Source organism: Melanostigma gelatinosum (genome assembly GCF_949748355.1).
Source record: "Melanostigma gelatinosum genome assembly, chromosome: 11".
NCBI lineage: Eukaryota > Metazoa > Chordata > Actinopteri > Perciformes > Zoarcidae > Melanostigma > Melanostigma gelatinosum.
The window spans coordinates 26,354,122-26,376,051 of NC_136644.1; positions in this window are offsets into that span (position 1 = coordinate 26,354,122).

The window sequence follows — 21,930 nt, forward strand, 5'->3', positions numbered from 1 at the left end:
CAAACAACCCTTCGCTCTTGCCAAATCTATTTGGAAAACGAGGGTTAACAGTTCGATTATTACCCCGAGTTTCATTGCAAACATCCATTAACGTGCACGGACCCGGTGTGCGGTTAAACTTTGACCTACCGTAGTTTTAGGCACAGAAAGTTTTGCTGTTCACTGAGGGATTAATAGCAGGATTTGCTGAGAATAATTGTTCTCCAAACTCTCATCAGTATGCAGAGCAGAAGATAACTCTGGAACAAGGTCTCCTCGTCTGTTTTCAGTTCACATGCCTGTTCACAAATCTCTTCTCCTCTGGCATCCTCCAGACAGCACAGAGTTAGGAGGGGAGGGAGTGGGTGAGCAGAAAAACAACAAATGAACATTAAAAAAAACTTAGAAAAATGTCCCCAAAGCAACATTCGAGCAGTGGCCAAACACAGATGTATGTGTGTTTCTTCATTAGAACAGGGACAATGCACAAAGAGATGAAACAAGCAGAGATGTATTGATGGTTATTGGCTTAAGAAAATGGCTGCTGTATGGTGAACGTTGGTTTTGTCAGGACTGGCTCCCTCACATTCTGATGACCTGCTTTAGTTCAAAATCACTCCACTGTTGTTGTTTATGTACCAGGAGGTGTTGAGGTGAAGACTCTGGAAGAATATTTCAACTCCAACAACGAAGAAAAAGCCTCACGAGTCCATGAGGGTTCACCTCACATGATGCTTGCTACTCGTCCGTTTTCAGAAGTTTGGACGTGACCACACGAAGCCACGGAACAACCAATTACAAGCGTGTGAAAAGAACAAAAGAGATCCACTGGTTGCTGTGATTTGATTTGCTGACGGTGAACAAGAGAAAGACAATTGTATCAAACTGTAAATTGTTAAATATCGCTGGCATTCTCTCATTAAGGCACATTTGTCCAACATTTGGTTGCCGGGTGCCGCTAGCAACAACTTCAGTTCCCCTTGAGGTTTCCTTCTTCATTTCAGTCCGTCTGACGGGCCCGCCCTCACGTTTTAAATGCTCTCCATTCGTCCCCAGAACTCCGTTTACGTTTCCTCGTCCTTCACCGCGACCCTCCGTTCCTTTCTTCCACATCTCACCGTTTCTCTTCTGCTCTTTCTGTCCGTTGATGGATGATGGCCCTCAGGCTTACTGTTGGGCCTGCAGTGGATCAAAACATCATTTTCACCCTTTTTATTTTTGGCCTGACTAAACACGCTGTCGCTTTTTTTTTGTTTGTTTTTTCAGCACAAAATAAAAATGCCATCGGAAGGTCATTTCGGATTCTTTTTTGTGGTGGACCAACAAATGAAGCGCATGCACGTGACTATGCAACGGTCAGATTTAGTGACGTCGTGTTAAATATCGAGAAGGACCACTTATGGTGGGCGGGAGGGGAGAAGGATGAGCTCTTAATTCAGGTTTCTTTGTTGCTTGAACTTAACTTTCATGCTGTTTCCTAACCTGCGCTTGTCGTGGCAGACGTTGATGTAAATTCAAGAGTCGACGAGAGATGAGATCGAGTAGAGACTTGAACATGTGAGAGCGGTTTATTTGCAAAGAGAGGCTACAGCTGTGGTGTCCATCACGCCTTTCATAACCTTTTCTGTGATTGTGTGCATGTGCATGTATGCGTGCACCTTTTGGCTCAACTAAATACGACCTGATATGGTGAGATATGTGGCTGTAGTTCCAATCTTGGCTCAACTAAATGTCTTAACATGTTGATCATTTCTTGAAATAGGGCTTGTTGACAGACATGTGGGGCCATTCGATCCCTAGAGATCTGTGTTTGTGGCGATAACATAATAACACTATATGCATGACATATATTGATACCACCATACGCTGTGTCGTGTAACGTCATCCTGAAAAAGAAGTTGTGTCGAGCATCAAATTATAAATCTACAATTCGTGTCAAGAGACCAATAGATTGCATTTTGTGACTGTTTCACGAGCTGCAAACACAAACTCCTGCTAGCATCTTCGTGAGGTTACAGTCAGTCACCTCCGGTCTCTGACATTTAACTTCATTATTCTCTCCATCTGCCCAGATGATCCTGCCTCTGATGCCTTCCTTTCTTCACAGGCGCCCCGTGTCCCCCTCTCGCCTAACCTTTACTTAAAGACAAGTGCCTTTTGATACCACTTAATGCTGCAGTGGCCCCGCCTCTTTCATACCAAACGTGTCAATGTGCTCTGATATTTGAGTGGGCAAAGTGCATTTCTTTTGTCTTTGCCCAGCAGATGTATGTGAGTGTTGGGTGTGTATTTTTGTGAAATGAGCTGGTGGTTATCCCATTCTATTAGTTCCATACGTGATTAGAGATGAGACGCATGTTCCTCAGGGCTATGAGCTAAAGGGGGCATATTATCCATGAGATGGACTGATTATAGCTGTCGTTTTTGCATCTAAAGAGATGACACCAAGTTGGACCAAGTGCAGTTCATTCTGGACCAGTTTCTGCTGTTAAGGGACTCTCATTGGCCGGACATCAAATGCCAACGCTTTGTCACGACCCTCAGCGTCGGACACCGCTACAGTGACTGCTCAGGGAGTTATGTAAGGTAGAATAAAGAGCATGTGACTGTTAAAAGGTAAAAACAACTCTGTTCATGTTGGTGGAAATAACAATTCAACAATTGTCATCGGTGTCGGCCTCAACCATCTTAACATCTGTTTCTGCTTAAGATGGGGCTCAGTTTCCTGCTCAAACACAGATATGGTACCTGCATACATAATCAGACACAATCTGGTTTTAATCTGATGGGGAAATTTCTCACTAATATTACGAAGTATTTTCCCAAACAGGATTTTTCAATCAGCACGAGGGCACTTGGCAGTTGCACCTAATCAAAGCTGTCTGGTTGATTTACACCATGCATTGATTTGATCTGTGTCTCTCTCTGCTACCTGCATGTTTCTCTGACTCAAGTGTAATTCAAAGTTGTATTGAAGCCTCCTCTCTCTTTTCTCCTTCTCTCCTTTAGCTCTACATCTGAGATTTCTTGCTTTGGCCTGTGGGGAAAGAACCACTCGCTGGGACAACATCTGTTTGCCTGCTCGAGTGGACAAAAGAAACCGGATCAAATTGGACCGCAAGGCGCGCCGTGTACACCACCAACAAGATCGCAGAAGACTCAATATTTAAAAGGAGATATTGTTGATTCATCTGAAGAACGATTCTTCGGAGCAGCCAGACGCCGGAGGCTCAGCTGACGCTCCATCCAGCCTGTCCTCCGACGGGCAGGACGCTCCTCCCTTCCGCTCTCTGGAGTTCAGTTCACCGATTAAAGTAGAGGTGAGTTTGACTCCTATTTAATTCCACTGAGGTTTCCAATTGGTCCAGTGCTTTGACAGGTCCTAGCTGACGGCGGCTTACCCACTGAAGCTCTTGACAGTGCCCGGTGGCATTGCAGTGTGAAAAGCATTGGCATGTGAAGTTTATTTTTTTAGTTATGACCAATTCCAGCCAAACTAGCCTGGCGGGGCAAAAGCGGGGTCTCTGTTGCCATAGCAGCAGGTGCTGATCTATATGCATGAGATTTTGGGACGGTGTGCTGGACTGTGGTGATGGAGAAAAAAAAAAAGCTGTGGAAGAATTCGTGGACTCAATATATTTCCTGCGTCTGTCATTTTGGTGGAAACGGATCGGTGGCTTTGGCTCGGTGTCACGGTTGAATTGAAGTTTTGTGCTGCCATCATGCATGATGATGACATTTGCTGACATTTAGAGGAAAACTACAGCAATCCCTGCATCATATTTTTGCAGCCATATACCGTCGTTATTTTGGTTGTGGTTGAGCGTCCGCTTCGCTTCTGTCCCACTTTTGGTATCGTGCTGAAAGCTCCTGAACTGAAAGTGTTCTTGTTTTGAAAACGTTTCTGCGTTGGAATTCTTTAATGTATATGTGGGCAATGTCCTCGCTCTGCAGCGGAGAAACTGGGCTGTATGTCTGTTGTCGTTTTTAAACGCTCAGAAATATATCTGTCATATATATATATATATATATATATCATATGTGTTTGGAGTGACTGACTCCTTGAACACAAGATGAAATCATAACAGACAAAGTATTGCCGATGTATTTCTAAGTATCGCGTCTGTACGAGATAATATCAACAGTTGAACTCAATCAATCCCCCCCCACACACTCACTAAGGCTCAACTTGGTCAATTGACCCTTCGCTAAGCCCCGCCCCTCGCTGCTACTCCGAGCCCACTGGCCGAGCCACCATGGAGCCCACACTGTCAATAACTACACTCCAAATTTTTGGAAAAAACAAAAAGTGATTTCAAAGAGAAGCAGAAGGGTCAACAATATGTGTTTAACGGATGCATCGATTCAGCAGAGACAACAGGTTAAACAAATAAAGATAGAAGCTAAAGCTGCAGATCACGGCGTCAAAGTGAACCACCTCATCACCTGGAGATCCAGACAGAAGACAAGTTCAGGAACAACACTGTTCCTGTAAGCCGGGTAGGTCTTTCATCACTGTTACAATCATTTAAAAGCAAAAGCAGCACATGCATTGATTCAGTATACCTTCAGTAGCTAGCGTAGCATTATAGCGCTAACGCTAGTCAATGTTGTGCTAACGTACTCTGCTAATGTTAGCTCCACAAGTTTTTACTTAGAAGCGTAACTTTTTAGAACACAATGTTTAACCACGACTTGCTCCAAATCCAAAAACAGCATTTAATTGGTCAGGACCACTGCTCTATTCTACCTGTTAAACGGGGGCATGTAAAGGACCTCTGAGAATGTGTAGTGCATTTAAATAGATTGTTCATTTTTATGTCTTTTATTTTGGACGTTTTGTCACTGCAGTCGGTGCATTTCCTGTTGCGCTTTTATTTTGAAGGTATAAAAACCGGAAGTAAGAGGCCGCTAGGAAGCGTTAGAAAGCCGTTAAAGTCACTGAAGGGACGGAAAAAGTGATTTAACAAGGAAGATGGACACGGTTTTATTGTTTTAGCACCTGGCCGATATAGGCACAAGTTCTTACGGTGTGTTCAAGGAGTGTTCAAGGTGTGTTCAAGGTGTGTTCAAGGAGTGATTCATTGAAGACTTATGGACCATCAGTTCAAGACTACAGACCATTATTCAGCCGGGATGCTACAGGGCATGCTGTGCATTTGTTGAAGTATTAAATCAAATTGGCGAGAGCTTTAGTTATTTCATTTCGTTAGTTTTAGACTTGCGTCGACGACTCTTGTCTGGATTGATATCTTGTATGAGAAACTACAGCGTACATTGTGAAAGGTGGGAACATGTTTGAATAATATTGCTCGGAAAGCTGCACGTGGCTTTCTCTCTTTGTTGTGGACTTTCTTTCTCAGATACTTTCTCTGCTGGAACCTTCCAGTCTGTTTTGAATGAACACCTCCGTTATTTAACAGTTTGTATAAACACTCCTGCAGGTATCTAACACAACCTTACAAGCACATTTTGTGCTGTCGAGAGTTTTTGATCTTTTTTTTTGGATGACACAAACACTCAACATGTTCGACGATACACTGGCAACAGATTTCTCTTAGATTAGTCTTATCATCAGTAGGTGTTAATGGATCAAGATGGCTTGCAACTGTGTAGCTCTGAGATACAGTTCAAGTCTCCTCAAAGCCCTGAAACGCGTATCACTTTCTGTTGAGGATCACGGCAGCAGCCAGCAGAAGTGTGATAAGAAGCTAAACCTGACCAAACATACAGCTAAGCTCATCCGGCACACACTATATTTTCTTCCATACCAACATGGCCAGTTTCAACTCTCTTTGGTAATCACTTGATACCGATCAGCTGTTTTATTTGTTTTTCACAGAATGCACAATATTTTCAAGGTTTATGTGATAAGCATCTGCAGTATGGCAGATTTTTCATAAATCTCCAGCTTAGTCAGTTTTTTTTAAATTTTCTATTGATGCAGAAAATAACTTCATTCATTTGTGGTTCATGGTCGGAATTTAAGTTTGGGAATGATGGCTGATGTACTCTAAAGGGCTGAACAACAGATACCTTCATGTAGGACTGGAGAGTTGTAGCAGAATGGGTACCTGATATAATGGACTGTCAGGTGTTTTAACTCATAAGGAAATTGTTTCTGGGTAACTGACATAGTTTCAGAAGCGGCGCGTTCTGCCTGCAGACTTCATTGATTTGGAACGCGGCACAGATGCGCTTGGTGGGATCCTGAAGTGACAATGAAATGATTATCATCTTTAAAGACTTGGCGGTAACTGGAGCACATTTACAGAATGAGGGGTGGCATGACCCATTTCCCATTTCCTTTCCGTTTTTTTGGCGTGTGTTGGTAGACTGGAGTGCACAGTGACTGAAGCAGGCTGTTTTTATCCCACCATTGTATTCTCTGTGGTATTCTCTGTGCCCTCTGCAGCATTTTAAATCACAGCCCCTTTCAGCTAGCAACTAGTAATTAAGCCACCAGTGGCGCTTTACTCGCTCCCTAGGAAACCGATGAATGTTTTATGCTTTTGAACTCCTGCATAATTTGCTTCGTGCAGTTTACTGTATATGCAATTTCTATTGTATTATTGCCTTTACTGCACCTCTTTTTGTTCCTTTCGGCAACAATCTTTATGCAGCTAAATTACATTTAGAAGTCAATCTGTTGTGAGTTGCTCTGCTTTATTTAGCCCAGTCGCCAGGAAATTGTACATTTCGGCAGGCGTGATATGAAGCTGATATGAAACGTGTATGAAAAATATTATTGGGTTCAGAAACATTCAGCGTATCCCGTGGCTTGAAGACATGTACAATGGCAACATTATTCATGATAACTTCTCAGCATTATCTTTGCCACAGAGGCCTAACGTGGTTATCTTCTTCTGAGTAACGGCGAGCCGGGCTACTTGTTGAGTTGGCTGCTCTTCTTTCTTTGTCCTCACATAAAGCAGTGGATCCCATTGTATGCATGATGGTCCCAGAGAGCTGATTAAGCTGTTTGCTCCTATACTCTATTAGAATATTGTTCATTGCCCGGAACTCACAATCAGCGTTCTTCTAATCCAGATGTAGGACCGAAGACAAAGCCCTCACCTCATCTCCAAATTGAGGATTGTGGTTCCAATTGTCAGGGTTGAGGACTGACATTTTATTGATGACTGTTGTAAGCCGCTCTTAAGCTTAATCAGCAGCGACGTCAAAGCAATGGGCTCCATGTCGTCATCAACACTATAATTCAGAAACAACACTGGTTGACTCATGAGCCAATACTTTGATCCTACTCCTGTTCTCTATTATCTTATTCAGTAATTCCTGTTTCACCTGTGATGACACATGACCAATTACATCAACAAGGACAGTTCTGCTGTGAAACATGCCATACATCAGCAGAATTAGCACGCTGCAGGCCAATCACACTCTGTGAAAGGATTGTTGTTCTTGGTCACATAATACTGTGTCCCATAAACCCTGGCAGTAGACTGAAATGCAGACTCCTGATCAGAAGTGCATCGTCCTTTGCTGCCTGAAGGACCTTGAGTGGTTCATTATGTGCTGTGGAGTTCCTGTGCTTATGGGTTCTTTTGAGCAGTGATAAAACTAAGGTATAAAAACCAATTACAAATATGCCGGGAATGGGTCAGCTGAAATTTTTTTAGTTTTTTTGTTCTGCTTCCTTTAGTGCGCTGAATAGCAATATACCAGACCCAGATCCTTCACATCCGGGCATGGGGTACAGATTAGCTTTCCACTGTGAGCATACAACCATAAGAGTTGCACCTGATCTGTTCATATTGTTGTTGTTTTCCATATAAAGGGTTAAGCAGTAGGCCAGCTGTTCTTCCCTTTTGTTCTGCAACGAAGGTATAAAAACCAATTACAAATATGCCGGGAATGGGTCAGCTGAAATTTTGGTTGAATCATTTATCATCCATCCTTTCCCGATGATGACGATTCCAGCCTGAGGACCATTGTTGCATGTCACAGCCATCTCTCTCCCCAATTTCTACTCTGTCATCTGTCAAATAAGGGCAAACATCCTACAAAAAATAAAACTAGGAAAGTAAAAAATAAACTACGCTACAACAACAAAAATATATGATTTTTTGCTGCTGCAACCCAAAGCAAAGGAACAAGATAACGTAAACTTTTGCTTTACTTTATGACACCCTGTTTAGGTGGAAAAACATGGACTGAAATGGGATTTGATAGGAAAACAACACTTGAGGATACAATTCCCCTCTTGGCAATTTCTTTAAAAAATGCACATTTTCAGTGATATTCTGGGAAAAGATGTTAAAAGTAAATTTTTATAATGTTTCTTTTTCTCAAATTAACCAAAAACGGAGGTCCTCACATGGTTGGAGTGGCATGCTAGTCCACTGTTGGTTTTATGTGTGTGTGTGTGTGTGTGTGTGTGTGTGTGTGGAGTCAACATTAGCTCTCAAAGCCTTGCTGTTCACTTCACATCTTCCTGATCACCATGGTGATAGCTCAGTCTTACTTCCCCGCTGTATTTGGGGAGAAATAACAGGAGTTTGCTGACAAAGACTGACAGTGTGTGTGTGTGTGTGTGTGTGTGTGTCCACTTGCAGGCTTCTGAGTATTCATACAGGCAAACATGGAGCATTTTACTTCTTTACACTTTCAGCCGCTTTCTCACCAGTTTTGTCTCTTTTCTTGTTCTCTGCTTTTCCGTTTGTCATTCAGTCTCATTTTGAGTAAAACATCTGAACTCCAAGTATAGATTCATGATTTATTGCTTGCTGCTGTTTGTCCCACGTTGAATGATACTGTAGCTTTAAGAGCCCTTGATTGATATAATGTTGCCGAAGGAGACTGAGTAATATATCTTTCCGTTGAATGGAAGTCTGAGAGACCTTTGGGTAATGCATCTTCAGTTCACTGATAGATTAACAGATCAGCTGATTTGACTAAGAAATCGATCAAAGCAGTGAAAGATTGAATCCACTTAATTGGAATATGCTTCAGCACAACTTGGGGACACAGGCTGGACGTAATCATGCTCCTTGCTCTATCTGCCTTTGAATTCATTGCTCTGTGTGTGTGTGTGTGTGTGTGTGTGTGTGTGTGTGTGTGTGTGTGTGTGTGTGTGTGTGTGTGTGTGTGCATATTGGTTAGACTCATGCATTCAACATCAGCTGCTTCTAATGTTGTCGATAGATCATTTTAAGCTTGTAATTGTTGCAAGTCCCGCAGAATAAAAGCAGTGGTTAAATGTGTAAACCGAAAATTTTGTTTGTGCGCTTGCTTTGTAAAAACAGTGTCTGGGGTTCAGGATTCGTTCAGGCATGCTCAACAATAATCCCCCCATGAGGTCACACGAATCTCTTTCATCACCTCTTCATCCCTCAATCCATCCAATCCACCCCACTGTTCCTCTCCATTCTGCCGGTCTGGAGTGCCAGGTTCTACCGTGGCTTTTTGAACACAGGGAGAGGCTGTGGAAGGCTGCCAAACACTCCCCCATGCATCCTCCTCGCACACACACATTTGTGAGCACACACTTGCTTGGCCAGCTCACTCTTTCTGCACCTTCACCAGGGATGTTCTCTTCTCTTCCGGACCCTTGTGGCGATGCCCTGGTCCAACCACGCATCGCACACCGCAATCGATCCACACATCCTGGATACCCTCGTGGAGCGCCTGTTGATATGGAGGTAAAGGGAGAGAGGGAGTGCCGTGTGCATTAGCCATGCTAATCTAATTAGTGCGGCCATGATTGAATCCTGCAGGATTCCGCCGCCGCTGCCAGGAGAGACGGAGGAGCTTGTATATTATTAAAGGGTTTGCTCTGTCGCCGGGGATGTAGAGGCTGGGAAAAGGAAGATGGGAAGAAATAGATAGTCAGAGAGAGTCATAGAGGGAGACAGACGGATGAAGACGGAGTAGAAAGCCACATAGAAAATAATTATATTGAAATGCCAAAAAGGAGAAAATGGTAATACCAAAACTATCGTTATAAAAGACAGGAGAGTGAAAACAGGCAAGTTAGAGAGTGAGGTTGATGAGAGAAAACGGATTAAGAAAACAAAAGAAAACTAGCTTTGCACAGCAGGATAGATACAATGGAAAAAAGACATCTAATTGCCCAATTACAGCAGTAACAATTAATACGACTCCTAACGTGATGTTACAAGCTAAAGAAGTGCACCAAACAAACATGCTCAGTCACAATTAAACAATATGAAGTGGCAAAATAAAAGTCAGGAAGGAAGGGGAGCGTGACTGAATATACTGCTGGCTTGCTACAAGCTGAATCAAAACTGAAATACAAGAGACATGAGCTTTAGTATCTTGAAACAAAATGTCCGAAACACCTCAGCCGGATCCTTTCGACGCGAAAGGGCAGCGGCTCTAGTCCGAGTGCCCTCCGGATGGCTGAGTTCCTCACCCTCTCTCTAATCCGAGCCCAGCCAACCCTACAAAGGAAGCTCATTTCGGCCGCTTGTACCCGCCATCTCATCCTTTTGGTTACCACCCAAAGCATGACATAGGTGAGGGTCGGAACATAGATGGACAGGTAATTTAAGAGCTTCCCCTCAGCTTTTTCTTCACCACAACAGTCCGGATCACAACTGAGCGTGAGATACTTGAACTCCCTCGCTTGGGGCAGTGACTCACTCCAACCTTGGCAATACACCATTTTTCGGGTGAGAACCTAGTCTCAGCCTTGGTGGTACTGACTCTCATCTTGACTGCTTCATCTCAGCTGCAAACCGCCCCCAGCGGGGACCATGAAGCTCACGCTCTGATGGAGCTAACAACACCACATCATCTGCAAAGAGTAGACGCAATTCCGAGGTCCCAAAAAACAACTATTTGCGATGTAAAGATGTAGCTGAGTAACATCTACCTGAAGAGATCGAAGTCACTCTCCCTCTGTTGTAATCCGAGCTTCTCTGTGCTTTGTTTGCGTAGCCGGGCTGCGTGCTTGTGAGTCTCACTGATGCTAGCCCACGGCCGATGCTTTGCACTGCACTCATACGGGGGTCAACGCCGATAACTCCTTCCCGACCAATGGCTTCTTCGCAGAAGTCCGTCCGTTGTTTGCACGCTTTGCGCTGTTAGCACCGTTAGCTGCTCGCTCCGTGTTGAGAGCCACGTTGGAGGCAATAGATGCTCTGAATTCCGTGAGGAGAATCCTTCAAGCAGACCTCACCTCCCTAACATTTATCAAAGTGAAATCTTCTCTGGTTTTTATTCCCTCTGTCTCCCCTGTCACTTCATGGCTGTATGTCCTTTTACAGCCTCCCATGTGGAACCACAGTCCAGGATTTATTTTGGAAGCCTCACTAGACAGTCCCTATACATTTGTGTCTGTCCAAATGAAAACTCTTTTCCTCCATTTGTCGCTCATCCTTTCTTCCTAACAGGCTAAGGAGTTGTCATATTCAACCCTCTCTCTTTTGCTGGTCAACCTCTTCTTTTTCTCTTGCCTCCCTGACTTCCTTCCTCAAACCATCCTCTTCCCTCATTTATTTTCTTGCCACACTTAATTTGTTCCCCATCTGACTCGTTGTGCCTCTCAGAGGAGTTTCTGGTTTTTGCTGCTGCTGCAGTGGCTTCTAACTCTGCAGTTGTGGAGTCATCACCCAGGCAGACTGTTGTTTTTACTATCCATGGTTTGTTGGTGTCTGGAACGTCGACAGCTTCACTTACTGTGAACTCAGTCTGAGTTGTGTGTGTGTGTGTGGGACTTTACTTAGTGCTTGCTCTGTGTGCTGTGCTATATCTCATAAGAAAAAGTCAAAGCTGCCTGAGTCCTGCTTCCCCTCAGTCCTCTATTCTACTCTTTGTCCTGCACAATATTAAAAGAAGCACAGCTTCTTCATGGTTTTTAATAGTACAATTGTTTGAATTAGCATACCTAATAGATGGTCAGTTGTAATATTGATCAAAGTGCTTGCAGAGTTTGTCAAACTCTGAGTCAATATGTAATGTGAATTTGTCGGATCCGTTTTTCTTTGCATGTCATCAATATCACACGCTCACTCTACTTTTCTCGATCACGTACACCTTGTCAGTGACTTCTATGATATAATATATCATCAGGATTTCATCATCACAGATATCGATGCTTGGTGGTAATCATACTCTGATCAAAATCCTCTTCATTTGGGTGTAATTAAACCAGAGGCTCCAGTGTTCATCCTCCGCTTCTGCCGAGTGAAGCCGATTTGGAAGTGTCTTAAAACTTACATTTACTCTACTGACCAGCAGGGGGCGACTCCTCAAGTTGCAAAAATAAATCGGATTGTTTAGACGTCTATGAGAAAATGACCCTACTTCATACTTGATTTATTACCTCAGTAAACTTTGTAAACATGAGTTTATGGTCCAGCCTCCGTTCATTGGTTGCGTAACAAACCAACACGGCGACTTCCGTAAATTCAAGATAGCGACGACAACGAAATCGTCAAACTCGAGGCTTCAAAACATCAGTCCACGAACCAATGGGTGACGTCAAGATCACTACGTCCACTTCTTATATACAGTCTGTGGTTCCACACTGCTCAACAGACCCGTCTCTGCTAATACTTCCTTTGCCCTTTTTATTTCCTTCGCCCTCGATCTCCTGACTCCTTCCCCCTTCCAACTTTACATCGTCTCTTTTCATTTACCTCACTTTGTCACACCGATGACCTTTTGCTGGGTCCCAGACAGTCTCTCCTTCGTCATTCTCTTCCTTGCTTTACCTGTCTTTTGATTTTCTCTCTCGTTCTGTGTGTCTGTCTCAGGTGCATTGGCTGATATCTTCCCCTTGTCTTTGTGTCCTCTGTCAGAGGCCAGTGCAGGGATCCGCAATCTCCCCGTTATGGCTCTGTAGCGAGGGGGTCGACCCTCCAGTCTTGTATAACTTTGCTTTACACATTTTGGGTTTTATTTAGATTTATGATGTCTGATGGCATTTTGGAGATTGTGATAGACGGGGAGTGCTGTCCATGTCTCCCCCTCTGTATCCCCGCCTACCTTTCTTGTGTCTGATTTTAAGGTTTTTAAAACACAACACATTCATAGAGATGATAAATTCCCAGATTAAAAAAAGCCAGATCCTGTGCCTCGTCTTCATTCACTGGAGCCGCCGTCCTGTGAGGTCCATGTCGTGTGAAGTTGTTCCAGAATCGAAGAAAAGATGAGATCTGACAGTGATTCTGGCAACAACCGATGCCAATGGGTCAAGGTGGAGGAAACGAAATGAGGCAAGGAAATCAATCACTATATCTTACAAATGACAGTAATTGTCAGTTTTGCCACTGTCTCTGTATCAGTGGGTTAACGGAGCGTTGCCGATCCGTGATCCGTACGGATCCGCCCTCACAGTTCAGCACGCATGTGAACGGCGGATTAATTACACAGTACTCAGTGAACATGAGTACTGGCTGAAGGTAAATCATAACGTTGTGACGATGTGTTCACATGTCTTCTCTTAAAAGGTAGTGTTGGTGAGAAATTCCACAACAACATAAATAGATATTAGAGAGGGAATTATGACCTGTTTACACTACATCTAATAATACATCATTGAAACTACTAATGAGAAGATTTGTTTTTATCAATAAAATATGAATCTTTTATTTCCTTATCATTTGAATTGTGTGTTTTTAGAAAGAAAAAAACACGATAGAAGACTATAACAACGTAAAAGTACAGCATTTAGAATTGTCGATGGTTCACTGACTTCAGAGCGTTGAAATGATTTTTGGGACGGTGGCGATGCCTACACAGGGGCGTACAAGACACCCGGCCAGCCTCCCCCTCGGCGCCATGCGTGGAGGCTGGCCGGGGATGATGGAGATGGCGATCGAGTGTGGGCGCTCCTGCACCCCTTCAGGCGAATATGTTGCATCTGTAAAATGACAAATCACATCACCTCAGCAGAACCAGTGAGAAGAAAGAGCTGGAGGGGTTTGCGTTACTGAGACAGAGACGGAGAGACGGTGGAGCTCACGCTTAGTTTTCACATCCACAAGGACACGTTCATGTGTGCACATATTTACATAATTAAATGCATCAGCCAGAGGTCAATGTTTGAGAGAAATCCCAATTAACCAACGTGTCCAACTGAGCGAGAGGGATACATTACATCTGTAACACGTGTTCACAGCTTTGGCTGTTTTCGCTGGTTTAGAGCACAATTAGCCGGCAGTATAACATCTGGTGAGCAGATACTTTCACTACTCAATCTGTCGGGAGAGGTTGAGGGGGAAAGCGTGTAGAAAACAGGTGGCGGGAGCAGAAGACAAAGCTGTGAGTGCAAATGAAATATTTGTGGCGATACATTGTCGCGCATGTTGTCGCGTTGCTCGGAGAGCGTGGGGCCGACGCTGCCAGAGGCCTGACAGGCTGTCGCAGTCGGGCTGCGCTTGAGCTATCTGGCTCCGCTAAACCCAACAGTGATGATCCAAATGACTGATATCTCACAGATGGTTGTCAACCGAGATGTATCCATACAAGATCATCTCCACATGAAAGAGCAGAGCTGTTTAATGACTGGCCGACGAAAAGAAACAACAGCCGCAGCACATTCAATAAGATCATGCAAAATGATGGATGTTTGTGGGGAGATTATTGATCATAGTGGAAAACAATTGGGTAAAATACAGATTTTCTTGTTATTACTACAGCTAATACAAGTATAGTTTGAGTATGTTGAACACATGGAGATCATTACAGTGACAATACCACACCGAACCAAAGAATAAGATTACAAAAAGGAAATTATATTGTTGTCTTCTGATTATAAAATCTCATACAATTTTTAAAATATGTACACAAGAAACGATACAGTTGAGGCTCAACAGGCCTGTTTACGAAAAACAGTTTTTTACTCTCACCACATGTTTCAGACTGTGACCGTAATCCGGATGAGAAAATATGTTTCGCTCGAAATGTAATTGAGAATGCAGTTCAGTTGGGAATGTTTTGCAGAAGCTCACGTACACGAAGGAAGAGATTACGTTTATATGTTGTACTTGTGGGAGGACCATGCCAGGACCCTCTTGTAAACGGAATAATACACCTGGAGGCACTTGTCCTGCAAACAAGAAGAGAGGAAACGTTCAGAATAAAAGGAGACGTGGAGCGCTTGTTTAAACTAACATAATTATTTACACGCAAGACACGAAATGCTTGGAAGAAACTACTTACGTGAATGGACGTAGGAAGATGTTGAGGTGAAAGCTCGTACTGTGCCGTGGCGACAACAACGACAACAACATGCGTTCACAGTGTGATCTGATGAAAACAAGTGAGTGGGACATGTAGCAGGGGAGAAAGGTCACAGGGAAATAGGCCGTCAACACGTTCAGCCCCACAGTGGAGCAGACGCGTATCATGTTGGCTTCAGCGACAGATTCACCAAAGATGCATTTTGTTGTTTGGTTGAGTGGAGGTGAAAGATAATTTACTGTATGTAAGTGCAGAACTGTCAAGGGAAAATACATCGACAAGAAACTAGAAACCAAGATGGAGCACCCTACCTGAAAGCAGGCAGCAACCTCCGGTTCCGTTGAGTGAAGCCGATGCTTCATGTCCTAAAGCTGCATTCTCTCTAGTGTCCACCAGGGGGCGACTCCTCTGGTTGTATAGAAGTCTATGAGAAAATGACTCTACTTTTCTCTTGATTTATTACCTCAGTATTCACTACAGCGTTAATAAATAACAACCGTCCTTAGTAAACTTTCTCACGTAACAAGAGTAACACCATTACGTAACAACCCCAAAGTCAACATTTCCTTTTGGATTCACAACAGACACGAACAGCAGAGTCCTGGGTGAAAGTCCTGTGTTTGTACGACAGCCCTAAGTGGACTTTCTTGCTCGTTATACTCACGTATCATACCGTGTAACCGTCTACCCACCTGTCTTTCAATGGCAATCTCTCGCAGTTTATGTCAGTTGCTTTGACCAAATGCAAAAACATTGCTCTTCATTGATCCGTGGTTTGCAAAAACATACAATGGCATTTTTTCCTGAAGACTGCGCTCGGATTCGTTAATGGTAACGAAATGATGTTCTTTGTTCCTCTTCCTCCTTTGATTCTGTCTTTGTGAGAGTTCATGTAGGATTTCCAGATCTCAAGATGCTGGAAATCCAGGAACGCACACTTTTTTTTGCCCCATCATCGAGAGTACACGACTTCACAATGACTACAATTTTCCGCTGTGACACGATGTGGTTTGAACAGATCCAATCTGTAGAAAAGCAGAAACAACCCCCTTAGCGTTGCCACAGGGTCTAAACAAGAGCCCAAACCTTCACAACCATCTTCCTGCTGGTGGGAAAAACAGAGAGTGTGTGAGGGCAAAAGACAGAATGATGAGGACATTCACAAAGATACACTTTCTTTAGAGACCACAAAGAAATCCACATCAGAAAGAGGAAAAGAGAAAACCCCAACATGCCTTTTTGATGATCCTTCACTAACTCTAAATGGTCTCCATTTCTATCCCCTCTCACTCCTTCTTTCTGTCAGATTTCATCAGCTGGCCCTTCCCGGGGCTGGTCTCTTGCTTTCAGATTACACTACTCCCCGAAGGCCGGTCCTTCCTCAATCATCTTCCTCTGTTCATCCCCCACTCTCGTCTGTCTTCTGCTCTCGAAGGGCCCAAAGTCTCCCCTAAGTCCTGTCATCTCAGGGCCCCTGTCTCCTCCTCTTTCTTCTCCTCCTTCCTGCCTCCGAAGACCGGCCCCGTTGCTAAGCCCTCTGCTGCTCCTCCTCCCAAAGGGAGGAAAGTTTCCAATGACGTCACTGTCGGACGAAAAACCTTGTGTCTCCATATTTGGTCATTTTTATTTGTTTTACACGGATCAATGATATTGGTATTTCAAATATTAAAAGTCTTAAAAAGAACTGCGACTAAGTCTCGCAACACCTCATAACTCTACCGTTAACTTCTAAACTTGTAAAGGAGTTTATATTTGGATTTACACAGATGTTGCCATCCTGATGATGGAGGCATCCGATTGGAGGTTAACCTGGCGTTAGCATACATCTAGGGTTTGTGAAAAGGTTACTAAATGCAAACTATTGGTTTTGTATTATCAATTCTCTTGTGTTGCTTGGAATGGGACGATATTTTGTTCACGAACTAAATTTAATTTTGGAAAAACATCATGGTCGGGCTTGGAATAATTCCGTTCAGTTATGTTTCGGTAACAAAACCACATCGCTCTCCATTTGCCGGGTTCTAACCGGGTCTTTGTCTTTCCTTTCATGTCGTTGGGAGGACTTGTTATTTCAGGGTTCTTTGTCCCTGTTGAGGCTTCCGTGAGACAGATGCTGTGATGATGAAGATGGTGATGATTATATGCGTTAAAATAAACCGCTGCACTGCCACAGCTCTTCCTCTCAGTGCTCTTTGTTCTGCAGCTACATGTTTGATCTGTTTTTGATTTGGTCCTCCCGCTCAGCCTGCTGTACATCGTTCTATTCCTCCCTGCTCTCCTGTTGTCTTACCTTCATTACCTGATTCTCTCTCCTTCTCCATCCTGTCCCATTTCCTTTTCTTCTCCATCTGTTTCTTTCCCATCTGTTCTTGGGTTTCTCCATTCATGTCTGTTCCTCGTCCCTGCCTGTACTCCCCCCTCTTCATCCAAAGGGTGGAGATGAATGGGCAGAAGAGGGAGAGAGACTTCACAGTAGAGAAAGACCTGGAGAGACTTTTCATTGGGCGTCTCATTTAGCCCAGTGGTGTGTTCTTGCTGGCTCAGCCCTCAGAGCCTGTTAATGACCGGCATTAATGAAGCTCCCCGTCTTCATTACACACACTCGGAGGCGATGGACACGAGGATGGACGAAGACACACACTTCGACTGTCTCTGTATCTATCTTTGTGTGTGTGTGTGTGTGTGTGTGTGCACATGGGAACCTTTGTTCTCGGCACCAAGGTTTAACAGCACATGATCACTGCTGCCCCCGAGGCTGAGAAAACGTCCTCCGTTCTCTGTAATGGGGGCCGCAGGGAGTGGACAGGCCGAGGAAAACAGAAGGGAAGGAAGAAGCTCGGGGGTACCAGGAAGACAAATGAATGGAAGACAGAGGGAGACAAGGATGGAGAGATGGAGAGAGGGAGAGAGGGAGAGTGGGACGATGATGGATTGAAGATTCAGGGAAGGAAAGACGAGGAAAAGCAGGAGAAGACGGAACACGGAGAGTCTTCAATCTTACTCGACACATAAGTGAATGTTTATGGACCGCAAAGCGGCTTAGTGCAGCTGACATGTTGGTCACCTCCAGATTATTCAGCTACCCAGCATTAAAGATTCACGTTCAGTGGCGGCGGTCAGTGCAGGAAGCAGGGTGACATTTACACAGTGATATAAAAGACTTTGGTTGGGATGCTGCATGTGTGCACCACCAGCTGCCTGAGTGTGTGTCTTGTTCAAGATCATTTATCTGCATTAACATGTTATCTAACCACAGCAATACTCGTTATATCATTTTAACAACATGTTTTGCTTTCCTTTAACAACTGTAGTTCAGTTGTCGTTGAAGTTACAGGAACACAGGGTGGCAGGATGGTTCTCCCAGGAAAGTACGATGACTTAAGGAAGACCCATTTATCCTTCCCAAAGCACCAAGCCGTCTCAGAACAACGAGGCCCAGAATACAATCAGCATTTATTAAGCAATCTAAATAGTGAGGCTTTACAAGATGTAACCACGAGTGCATCGTTTGCGAGTAGAAAAAGCAATTTATGCTCGCAGCAGCCTGCATAGTAACAGGGCCATTTTCAGACACACACACATTTAACTGGAACCAAATGCAATTTCTACGATCCCTCAGAGGTATAACAAGCAAAACAATCTTACAAACTCGGAAGGTGGAGAGGAAAGTATAGGGAGGGAAATGTAGAGCATAAGCAAAGAACACAGAGGCAGCTGGAAGAAAAGAACTGAAGTAATGAGGGAATATAACCAGATGCAGGAAGTCGACTCCGAGTGGTTGGCGGAGAGGAAAAGGAACGGTTTAGACATACTGAGACCTGGAGAATTAGCCTGCGAGGCACAAGAGGCTTCGCTTGAATCACCATGCCATGCATTATTAGCTCCGTGCGGCTCCCTCTAGATCCCCGGAGCAGACACGCATCTCATATAAACGTGCAAAGTTCAGCTCCCAGGTGCAGTTTACAGCCTGTGCCGTGGCTCGTAAAGTCGGTGGACCGGTGAATCCCGAGGTTCCAGTAAAACGCTTGGGTCTGGATCCTGGTTGCAGACCTGTCAATCCAACGTTGTCAAGTGATTCAGAGGTCTGGAGGTGTACTGTAGCGAACATGTGTCCTGGTTGCATTGAACTGAGTTTTTACTTAAGATGTATCATTGAGGGAAAACACGTTAGGGATGTATTCCTACAACAAATTGATGAATATCTCTTTCCACGAGCATCTGGTTGAGTAAATCCCTCATGGTACGGTGTAGTTCACACAGCAGCCAGAGTAAATTGGACATACTGTACGTCTGTAAACACTTTACTCGCAGAGTGCAGGCTTATTTCTACTCATTAGAACCACACTGAACTGTAGCTACTGTTCTGGACTTAAGAGCTTTTGCATCCAGCAGTTAGTGCATTAAGGCTACAGCCCCACCAATATGTTTCCGTTTAAAACCGGGGTTTAATAAAAAACAAGGTTGTGCTTGATACCTAAGCTCTTCCTCTATAAACTCAAACAGACCTGTTTTATTTTCAGACTTAGTTACAAAGCTGCAGGTCTTGCTCTCCATCTCTCACACATCAAATTCACTGTAATATAAACACTTACAAATCAAAGTTTACTGGATTATGGTTCAATGAATTCTCGCTTCTTTTCTTGGTTTCGTTGTCGTCTGGTCTCACTCGTAGCTCTGCTTGTGGCTGAAGTCTCTGTCGCACTGCAGAGCAGTTTTGTTCTTTTACAGTTCACGTGTGGACTTCACAATACAGTAGTTGAGCAGAAGAAAATAAGTATAGATCAGGAAAGGAAAGTCCGTGGCCCTCCTCAAAGACTTCAAGCGTCCGCAGCGTCCGCTCCGTAGGGCCGATAACGTCGCTGGACACGCCGCTTGCTTCCTCCGCAAGTCGGCAGTAGAAGAATTATAAAATGCAGAATTTAAACTGCTGTGGACGCCAGCTGTAAACGTAGCAAAAGATATGCATTTTAAAATGGAAACGTAGTCGTGTGGATGCAGCCTCAAAGAATAGATAATGTTACGAGTGTGAGACATTGACACCGCGGTCCTGGGTTTGTTTGAAGTCAGTGTTGCCAGACGTGGAAGTTATTTAACCTATTTACTGCAAGTTAATGCATCTAGTGGCTGTCAGAAAGAGGATGCTGGATACAATGGTTGAAGTGATGCCACTAAAATAATGAGAGAAGCATTTAATATTCTGTTTCCCAAAAAAACATCCGATTTAACGGCATATTATGTAACGTCCCCTGGTTAGTATTGTGAATATGACTGAATATAAACCTGTGTATGTATTGACTGTAGAAACAATCGGGTGCCAGAAATGTGAGCCAATTGAGAAAATGCCATAATTTATATAAACCTTTAGAGAAATCCTGGTGATTAAACTTTTCCCCTGTTTTTGGAGCATGAGAACATTCAATTATGTCGAACAAACAGTGCTCCCCGATGAGTGTTCCAAATGACATCCTTGGATATGCTCAGAATAACCTTTTTAAGAGAACCCATGTGATGGTAGAAGGCGCGAGCTGCGGGCGCCACAAAGAAAAGTTGCCATTTCAAATCCCCAGAAAAGACGGGAGCCAATTATAAAGTGAATTAATGAGACATATTCGCTTCTCCTTCAGCTGCTAATTGTCCCAACAGAGCTTAGCGGCGTCCAAGAGTAGAAGACTGGAGTTGTACTATCAGCCTCCCATTTGGGAGTAAAGGGTAATGCTGAGAATTTAGACGAGGGTGTTTTGCTAAGCATTAGCCCCCTCAAGTTAAACGCGGTGGGAATACATGATTTCAACATTTAAACTGTTGTATTGGTTTAAAAAAACACTTTCACCCGTGGAAACCTGTCAAGAAGCCATGTCGTCATTCCAAACACATCAACCTTGCATGGTCAATCACCTCATTGAAGCCTCTGGATCCCGTTTAGTTGAGTGGAAGCAGGTTTTCATAAGCCTGTACTTGTGAACCTGCCTACACAGGGAAATGCACCAATGATCCACCGACAGACTCCTCACCAATTAGCTCGAGAGATCAAAGACGCGTAGCCAATGAAACGCATCGCAAAGGCCACGGAACAATGTGAATCAATTTCAACATCTTAAAGGGAAAGTGAAGAAGTAGCTTCAGCTGTAAAAGCAGTACAGCAAAGACGCATTACCGAGGAAGAAGTACGTTAAAAATGATACTTCAGGCAGAAACATTTATGCTGTTAAAATCTGAGCCGTTGGTATTTATTTCTTTTGGATCCTCATCCAGATTCCATTATTCCTGTCGTATAAAGGCTCGACATAGACCTTATTATATCGCAATAGATGCATTGCAGATTACACTGACTGCTCCCCAAAACATGAAGACCTGAGCCTAAGGCCTAAGGTACCGACCGGCACTATGGAAACATTCGTCTGGTGCCAGCGTCACAGTTGCCATGGCAACACAATACCTCCGTGACCTGGTTCAGAGGGTCTTTGAGTCATGAGGAGAGGAAGTGTATGTGTGTGTGTGTGTGTGTGTGTGTGTGTGTGTGTGTGTGTGTGTGTGTGTGTGTGTGTGTGTGTGTGATAGACTGAGATTAGGAAGAGTTTGATCTTTGTCAGCACTTTGTGTGTGTCCATGTTTATTTTGGAATATATATTATATATCCATTATCATTCCCCTCGCACTGCACCCGCCATGATTACCTTCCAATCACCTTTGTACACACACACACACACACACACACACACACACACACACACACACACACACACACACACACACACACACACACACACACACACACAC